Source organism: Metopolophium dirhodum, chromosome 2 (assembly GCF_019925205.1).
Source record: "Metopolophium dirhodum isolate CAU chromosome 2, ASM1992520v1, whole genome shotgun sequence".
Lineage (NCBI taxonomy): Eukaryota > Metazoa > Arthropoda > Insecta > Hemiptera > Aphididae > Metopolophium > Metopolophium dirhodum.
Window position 1 is genome coordinate 1,886,170 of NC_083561.1, and position 10,546 is coordinate 1,896,715.

General features: G+C 30.8%; 1 pseudogene; it reads left to right on the forward strand.

The window, feature by feature from the left end:
- Positions 1-195: 195 nt before the first annotated feature.
- On the forward strand, positions 196-3,295 carry LOC132939261 (uncharacterized; annotated as a pseudogene).
- The last annotated feature ends 7,251 nt before the right edge of the window (positions 3,296-10,546 follow it).

The following is a 10,546-nucleotide window of genomic DNA, read 5'->3' on the forward strand; positions in this document are numbered from 1 at the left end:
ATAAATGTTTGTATAAGCATTTATAATACTTCGATATTATTATGCACAGCATATTATTATTGAGTAGTACACCCGCATCGGGTTTACTTAATATCCATTCAATGATTATAAAACCAATGAAATAATATTGTTTACACATATTTTTTGAAATAATATTAATATTGATGTTTATTATGTTTTAGATAACTGAAAAAAATGGTGGTTTAAATTATCATCATCGGGGCTGGAGTTGGTGGTACAGCAGCAGCTGCTAGACTTAGTAAAAGAGGATTTCAAGTAGAAATTTATGAGAAAAATTCATATAATGGTGGAAGATGTTCACTTATTCATCACAACGGTCATCGATTTGATCAAGGTCCATCATTGTATCTGATGCCTAAAATATTTGAGGAGACATTTGAAGATTTGGGAGAGGACATTAAAAATCACATAGAGTTATTGAAGTGTCCTTCTAATTACAGTGTACATTTTCACGACGGGGAAACATTCGAACTTACCACAGATATATCAAAATTATCTCGTTTCTTTGGAAAAATACGAAGGCAGTGGTGAATCAACATTAATTAACTTTTTGAGCTATTTAAAGGAAACTCATGTGCACTATCAAAGGAGCGTTAAAGTTGCACTCAAGACTGATTTCCAACATTGGTATGACTTTTTCAATCCGAAACATATAACCAGACGTAATCCAACTGCATCTATTGGACACAGTTTACAACAGAGTTTGTAAGTATTTCAAGAGCGACTACATGAGAAAGGCGTTTTCATTCCAGACTATGTACTTGGGGGGTAAATAGAAAAATGTTAATTAATATTATTATCTTTTAAATAAAACCAAGATTGTTTTTATGATTTTAGAATGTCACCATATGATGGCTTAGCTCCCTATAGCTTACTGCAGTACACTGAAATAGCGGAAGGGATTTGGTATCCGAAAGGAGGTTTCAATAAAGTTTTGCAAAGTCTTGAACAAATTGCCGTACAACATGGGGCAAAGTTCAATTATAAAACCAATGTTCAAGAAATAATAGTGGGATGACAAAGGAGTGGCAAAAGGAATCAAAATGGTGAATGGTGATGTGGTTAATAGTGACATTGTAATTTGTAATGCAGATCTCGTATACGCGTACAACAAGCTTTTGCCAAAAACGTCATACGCCGAAAAACTCGGGAAAAAAGAACTGACTTCATCCTCGATATCATTTTTATTGGTCCATGAAAACAATTGTGTCACAATTGAAAGTTCATAACATTTTTTTTGGCTGAAGAATATAAACAAAGTTTCGATCAAATATTCAAGGATCACACGTTGCCCGACGAACCATCGTTTTATGTTAACGTACCTAGTCGTATCGATCCGACAGCGGCGCCAGAAGGAAAAGACACAATCGTTGTCTTAGTACCGGTGGGGGCATATATCGAATGTTCCTAATATTTGATTTCGCGATCAACTTGTGAAGAGAGCAAGGGAACAAGTAATCGACACAATTGAGAAAAGATTGAAGATATCCAACTTTAGAAGTATGATCGATCATGAGATAGTGAACGATCCGAGAACATGGCAAAACGAATTTAATTTATGGAAAGGGTCTATACTAGGATTATCTCATTCATTATTTCAAGTTTGTATGGTTCAGACCTAGTTTGAAATGTAAAATATTTGAAAACTTATACTTTGTCGGAGCTTCAGCGCAACCGGGTACTGGTGTGCCAATAGTTTTATGTGGCGCAAAATGCTAGAGAAACAGTTGTTGCGATAGGTTCTTGGATGGTTAAAGTTGAAATAAGCATATGGTCGAAGTGTGTTTCATTTTTAATCGGTCTTCTAGCACTTCTGATTTTTTTGGTTTTTTTTTAGATTTTAATAATAAAGTACGCGTATACCGTATGGAACACATTTGTGTGTTACGTGTGAACATATTACGAGTGTATCATTTTACTATTGTAATTCAACTTTCAATTCATATTATAAGATGTAATGTAATAGTTAAAAATAAGCAATGTTGACGTTTTATGTAGGTACACTTTTATTTAGTTTAATATATACATTGTAAATACTTTATGATTAAATGGTTTATTGTGAGAATGGTATGAATACTATAATATATACATATCATTTATATTGTAGGATAATAACTAATAAGGAATATAAATGTATTAAAAATATTATTATTATCCATATAATTTATATACTCACTACATTATATTTGATCTTACGGTGTTGGATATTTTAGAACTGGAGTATTATACATTTGAGCATATTTTTTATTTTTATACTTTTCTAAAATGTAGATTTTACATTTTAGTACATTTATTTATGTCTATTTAACCGTAGCAAAAGAAGTATACATGTAGTTATACATATATATAACTATGTAGAGTACAGAGAAAAAAACCAGAAAAGTAATTTTATTTTCAAATTGCGGTTTTGGTATCAAATTATTTGTATTGGGGTATTTTATATTTTAAGCGGTTGAACTAGAGAAAAATCAGACGAGTCGAGACTCGAGAGTTATGACCGTCGAAAATGTAGGCAAACACCTATAGTTTAGAAATTAAAAACACGGTTTTTTCTCGGAATGAATGAAAATTTACTTTTCTGGTTTTTTCCCTTTCCCTGTATTATGTAAAAATTACTAATGCTATTGTTTAAAAATTACTATACATTTAATTTATATAAATGTGTGCTAACATCCTCATAAATGATTAATTATTGTTTTATAATCTTATTTTGCTAAAATACAAAAAAAAAAATCAACTATAGGTATTTATATTTTATTATTTTATCATACTCATATTATATACTTACAACATATTATTTTATAGATTTCTGAAAGTATACGATATTGTGACGCCTAACCTATATAATTTGATCTAATAATAATTGTCTAGTTTTAAATAATATTATAAATATTGTTTTTTTTTTTGTATTTTTAGATTCTGAGAAGCGACAAAATGCGTTTATTCTACAATGATGTGTTTTTTTTGCTGTCTCATCAATATTTTAGGTATTTTTTTATTTTTTATTTTTTTTTAATTTTCATATACATATGAAATACTATAGTAAATATGATCTGATTTTTGAGATTCATTACTGTCATTACCTAGGTATGAGTCTGTGAGTCTTAAAAATGTATGAACATAAAACGAAAATAAAGATGTACCCTGTAACGCAAACAATATTATTACATCATATTGTATTAATAAATTATATAACTAATGTTAATGACCGAGTTGTTGAAGCACAAATTGTATACATTTCAAGACCAATAAAAAAAAAAAATTATATAATTGATATTATGTTTTAAGTTTTAAATATTCATAAATTATAATCAAATAATATCCAACAAAAAATATAAACGAATATATGCCATTTACCAATCAGGATAGTCACATTCGTATAATAGTGCACAATCAACATTTGAACAATTAATGTGGTTCTGATTTCACTTCATAATCTGAATTTCTGTCAACTTCTGTGAGTGTTTTACTCGACAATAAATTGTTGGAAAATCTTTAATTTTAGTTATTATTTATAATTTATGTTATTTTGATGTTATAAACAATAAAAATAATCAGCTCTTTAAATTTACAGGTTAGATGGTAACAACCAAACATTGCTTGGTGCTATAATATATTTTTAAATTATTATTATATTATGTTATAAAAAGTTATATTAAAAGTTCAATGAAAAATGTTTATAATATAAATAAGTCAAAATAATCAAAACTTCTATTGAATTTAGGTACTTATTAAGGAAATTATTTAGTACTTAGCAGTCTAAACTCTAAAATATAGAACTCCATGTATATTTAAAAAAAAATCAAGATGAACTGAAAATATTTTTAAGTAACTGTAATAATATTACACAAAACCTTACATTTTAGACTAAATACCTGCAGTTGTTGTTTTTAAAATTAATGATAAACAATAAAAATCTTGGGATGTAATTCTCTTTACTCGTATGTGTTTCTAATGGCAATCGAAAAATATCAAAAGTTTATATTATGCAAAAAAAATTATCAAAATATTATTTTAAGCATTTATCGTTAAACCACAAAAATTGTAACATTATTTTATGGTGTTAAAACAATAATTAACGAAGCTACAAGCCTGCTTAATTTCTGGTTTAGAAAAGTTTTTTAATATAACTCTAATATGTTTAGAAAACCTAAAAAACTACAAGAATAAGACATAGGTATTATAAATATTATAACGTTACCTATCATCACAAAGTTTACATATTTTGATTTTCTTTATTTCGTTTATTAAAAATCTAACAGCGCTACGTAAAAATTAGAAAAATATTTTTATAGGTTAATTTACAGCATAAATGTATATTATTAACCTGTTGCTTGCATTGATTGAATGGCTATTTAGTTTGACTAGGCAGACAGGCAGTGTATTTAGATTGTAGAGATGGCGTTTATATAAACGTATATGAACACAAATAAATAACAACATTGGTTTACACGACTACGTTGACTAAATAAAAATACTGGCATTATATGCATAATTAAACTATACATTTTTATAAACTCAGCCAGTTTATGGTGTCGTACTAGTTTTTTATGATTTATTTATAATTTACTTATAACACAAGAAAATTATGTTAGGTACTAACTATAGACTACTCACCACCAAAAACCAAGTACCTACCTACTTTATATTTTCTTTAATTTATACGGATATAAAGTCCAATAGCATTATAAATTATATAAATTATGCACAATAACATATCACCTTGTGACAAATCGAGTCATATTATTGCTCATGACCCGAGAGTTAGGTCGAGTTAGGTCGCCAACCACGAGCCGAGACCCCAAAAGGTCGGATCGTAGTACCAGAAAGGAGGGAATCCTAACGGGCGTAACCGTTTTCCGCCAAAATGACCCTCGCCCGTTATCATCATTGCCGTTTTCCGCCAAAGGTTATATTTCGATATCCGCCAAAAAATATTATTAAGTTATTATTATTAAGTATTTAAGATATTTTTTGAGAACCCCTGAACAAAATTTGATGTATGGGCTAACCTTGTATCACTCATATTGATCATAAACTATTATCGATATGACTATATCTTAAATCTTACTATTAATATTCACCTATTATATAGGTATTACCCAGTGGCGGCTCGTGCTATAGGGCACATGCCCCACCTAAAAAATTGAAAAGAAAGAAGAAAAATTTATATTAAATTACCTATTAAAATTAAAATTGAATAGGTATTTCTTCCATCATGATATAAGTTGGTACTTGGTAGTTGGTATATTATCGAAAAAAATGTTTTATCAAATACGGGTGCTCCTAGATACGATACGTGTATACTATATATACGCATTGGGCGTATACGTATAGTAACTTCGTTGTGCCCCGATGACCCGATCAACAGTACTAGATTTCCCCCACTTATCGACACGAATTAATACGGCATTGTCATCCGATTGTGCCCAAATTCTATTTTTATTACGATTTACAAGATTTTGTCGGTCTTATCGCATTCGTATTGTTATTTCCGACCGTCGTCCGTGGAATAAAATTTATATTTTGAAAACATGATAATAATTAATTATTATTTGTTCATTTTAATCATTCTGTTCAGTGTTCTTGTGTTATATCTTATAAATATATTGTATCACATGTTATTACGGCATAATAATTATATTTAATATTTATTTTTAAACCATAATTTTTTTTTTAATTATTTGTTGTGCAAGATACTTTATAAGTGTATAAGGTTTTGGTATCAAAGGTATCAAAAAATGTTTTATTTTATTTAAAAAATCAACAGGAATTGATGGTAAGTTCAAAGTTGTCATAGTGGAAAAAGAAGGAAATATTTGTGCCCCACCTTCAATGAACCCCACGAGCCGCCACTGGGTATACCCAATGTATTTCCCAATGTATACGCTTTTATAATATACAATAAAATTAAAACGATATATATAGTATATATTATACGATATATTAAGTTTGTCGTCCAAATAATACATTATTATAAAAATTAAAATTAAAACAAATTGTGTGTAAAAACAGTATAAGTATAAAATATTTTTGATTATTAACATCATTTTGAATATTTACTGTACGAAAAAGAGACTTTTTCGACAAACTCGAACCAAGTTAAATGCCCATATATGTATTTTTGAATGTATTTTTCATTTTTTATTTGTCTTAACTGAATTATTTTTCGTGGAGTTTTTAGTTGATTCACACTTGACATTTTACAATATACACTGGTCTGTACCTCATCAATCAAATTCTGAACTCACGTAAATATTGAAGGCGAGTTTTTATAAAACGATTGATTGAAGTCGGAATGAAATGATTCACACGCATTCGTGGTTCTTGTTAATGAAGAAGTTGCTTCCGCCCATAACTTGGGGGGGGGGGGGACGTACTTGTATTTGAGATGTAATTGTTCAATAAATATTGTGAATACGCTAGAACACAATTATCAGATGGGCACTGTGGCATAAAATCTTCCATAAAACAACTCATTACTTCACTGGGACTTATAAATAATAAACCAAAGGTATGCCTAAGCCACATATTAATATTACACATATTTTTGTACTCGGTAACTAGACCTAGAGATTGAATTTGTCGATACCATGCTTGGGTCAAGTGAAATCGACAACCAACTATATTCATCCCGGGCCAAACTTCATCAATTGCATTTAGTATAGCTTTTCGAAATCACTAGTTATATTAGTTGGTTAAAAAAGACGACCAATGTTATCACACAACTCTGATATTTTATTTAATAAGTATATAAATGTTTCTCGTAGCACCTCCACCGAGTAATACCGTCTTTTGACGTGTACGCACGTGTAAATTTAAAATGTTTGTATACTAGCATAATATGACTGCGGTTACTAGTTATCATTTCAATATTCTCGGAAATTTTTTTTTGACACCGTGGTTTCAACTGCGACAGGTGCAGACTGACAGCGAACGGCTGATAGCGGATAGCGCTGAGATGAAATAATAATAATATCGTAATCATTACTATTTGATGGAGGTTAGGTTAGTTAGCTAGGCTAGTTCAGGGGTTCTCAAAAAATATCTTAAATACTTTAATAATATTTTTTGGCAGAAATCGGAATATAACCTTTGGCGGAAAACGGCCTTGGTGATAACGGGCGAGGGTCATTTTGACGGAAAACGGAAACCCCCGCCCTAACAATAATAATACGCAATAATTACATGACACACTATTTCGGGTAAAATATTAATATATTATTTAAAATTGGCGCCGAGAATGCCGTCGGCATAAAACTCAGACAGTGAGATAAATAAAAAAAAACACACACCATAATAATAATAATAATAATAATAATACATCAACCAATAATATGGCAATTATATTAATAATAATAATAATATGACTCAGAAGTTATAGGAATACCGGCCACGGTGTTAAAGAAATATATACAAATTATGGATGTCACCGGTTTCCGCCAAAAATTACCTTTCCGTTTTCCGCCAAATCAGAAAAAACGTCATTCCTTTTTCCGCCAATTATAAATTATAGAATTTCAAAGTTTGGGAACCCTTACGTATCATAATACTCATAACGATAAGCCCATGGTTTATTTTGAGATATAATAGTCTATATTATGGTATATAATATCTTATATGGTGGGTTTTAAAATGTTATACCTGTATGCGTCTTTATCTACACAGAAAATATTATTTCATAGATAATATTATCTAATCTGTCATCTAATATATAATATATAATAAGTAATAACTGGAAAAAATATTATTATTTTTTAACTCTATAGTGTGCAATTATTAAATCTTTACGTAAGGGTTCCTAAACTTTAAAATTCTATAATTTATAATTGGCGGAAAAAGCAATGACGTTTTTTCTGATTTGGCGGGAAAAGGTATTGGCGGAAAACGGAAAGGTAATTTTTGGCGGAAACCGGTGACACCCCCAAATTATTTAGGTACGTTACCACCATATTATGCTCCTGTATGTGCCGTCCGATGGCGCTACGGCGATCGCGGTGCTCTACTCCAACATGGTGCTTGACCCGTCGTATGGAGAGTGTCGTCCGTCCGGTTAGTCGGCCGCAAGCGCACGAAAAAGCGACGGGGGACAGAGACAGTGCGAGTGAAAAGAACAGAGAAAGAGCATGTGGAAACGTAATTGAGGGGTGACATTCCAAAACGTACTATTGCCATAAAGTTGATTTTCCAGGAAGAGCAGTTTTGTTTTTGTTAAATATTATCTTCTATAGTGATACTGTGCAAATAAGTACGTTTTGGATATACATTTATGAACCGATTTTTTTCATGGAATAGATGATTAAAGTTTAATTCTGATAGCGCCAATTGACTTCCCGCCTTTTTTTATATAAGAATCGATGCGCATCTCGATTTTGTATATTTTGGCAATAGTCCGTCTTGGAATGTCACCCCTCAATTATTCGGCCGATATCCCTACACACGGTATAAGTCGGCGTGGCCCTGACCATGGAGACGAAAGAGGGGAGCGTGTGTGCGTTTGCCGCATCGGCAGGTATTGTCGTCGATCGGCGGACTTGGACCCACGGGACAAAGTCGCTATCGCACGCACACGCAACATACCAGCCTAATGCGTGTGCAGTCGATGGTCGACTAGTGACCCAACTCTGATCGTCACAACCTAATGACCAAATGGACATTTATCTTTAATTCACAAATAAATCAATATTGTATATAGGTATTGGGCTTAAGCCCATTTTACACTACGATGAATTGGAGAATTTGACATTAAAATATAGGTTATTTATATAATATGTACCTATATATTATATAATTGGTTATTAAAATATTTTTACTATTCATAAATTATGATCAAATAATATTCTATAAAAAATATATTATAGTATACAATATATATTTTATTTTTTAGATTCTGAGTGAAGCGGTGGATGTATTGGTTTTTTAATGATGTGTACTCTTCTTTTTATTTTAATTATTTTTGTGTGTTGTTGCGTGCACCCATCTTACAGGAGATGGTCTGATGGTGACAGGATAGGATGATGGTAGAAGCGTCAAATGATCAACAATTTGTAGTTCGATGTTTATTTATTAAATTTGTAAAAAAGGACAAGTTGAGTTTATACTGTTTAGTTATTCGAATTAACGACGAATACTGGTGTCTTAGAAAATAAGCGATAGCTCGAATATTCTCTAAGTCAGAAATACGCCGTTAACGAAAATAATCCAAGTCCAAAAGAGAAAATAGTGATTACCCACGGCCGTCTTGTCGCAGTGCCAAGATCTAATTCATAGAATCTACTAAGCGTCGAAGAGTTCCAACACAGATATCTTACCGGCTCGGGTTCTATTATCTGGCCGTTGGCAGATGCTGAGGCTGTTGCTAACAATTATAATGTTGCTCTCCCAGGGTATCGTGTGCAACGCTGACATCATCTCGATCATCTATGTGTTACTATAGTATATTAGATATTTGTATATTATAACTATGTGTAGGGGCAGAGTAGAGGGGTCCGTACGTAGCAGTGTGTACACGATAAGTAGGTAGTTGAAATAATAAGTTAAGATGAGTTTTCAACTTCAGTATCATCTTGTTCGATGAGAAAGTGAATATAGTTGATGCATTGTGGAAGTACAATTTTAAAATTTCCAATAGTTTTCAAAATGATATAAAATACAAACGTATCAATGAATTCTAAAGGTGAAACAATCCATAACTGTTCAACCACTAGACGGTTTACCCTATATTATGTACTTAAGCCTTACATTGGCGTATCTAGGGGGAGGGTTCTGGGGGTCATATTCCCACTGGAGACCAAATGTTGTACACAATACAATAGGTACCTAATAATTCGATATATTTTCTGAGAGTCGGTAATCTAGTGGAACAAAAGTAAAATATTCCCAGTCTTAATAAACTAGGTAACCACTCTGGTGTACAGTAGGTGTGGAGACTCGAAAATAACTAATCATTTAGTCACTATAATGTGTGTGTTAAATTTGAACCAATGATTAACGTGATTTATATTTTAAATATTTATGTTTTTAATCGGTGTATTAAAAAAAGTAAAAATCAATTAATATTACTATGTAAAACAATCTAATAAGAATAAAATAACTAAAGGTAATAATTTTTATTTAACTGTCACTGTCGTCTGTCAGAGATTGACAATCGTATGAAATTACATTTTTAAATTAAAAATATTAAATATTAATAATAACTATATGTAGTATAATCGTAAATTACAAAAAATGTTGAATAGATCCATAGAGGGGAAATGATTTCTTTTAACATTATTGATAAACATATAGGTACATACTATAGAAAAAACAAGTAACATCAAACATGGGTATATACTATTTACTATTTACTAAAGTACCACACGTTAATATTATAGGTAGTGCTTAAATTAGGTGTATTATCAATACGGATACAAAATTTAAAGGGCAATAGGTGAAATTAATTATTTTTGCACATCAGTAAGTGAAAAAATGCACTTAACCTACACGTGTATTAGAAATAATTATTTTATTTTAATAAACAAATGGT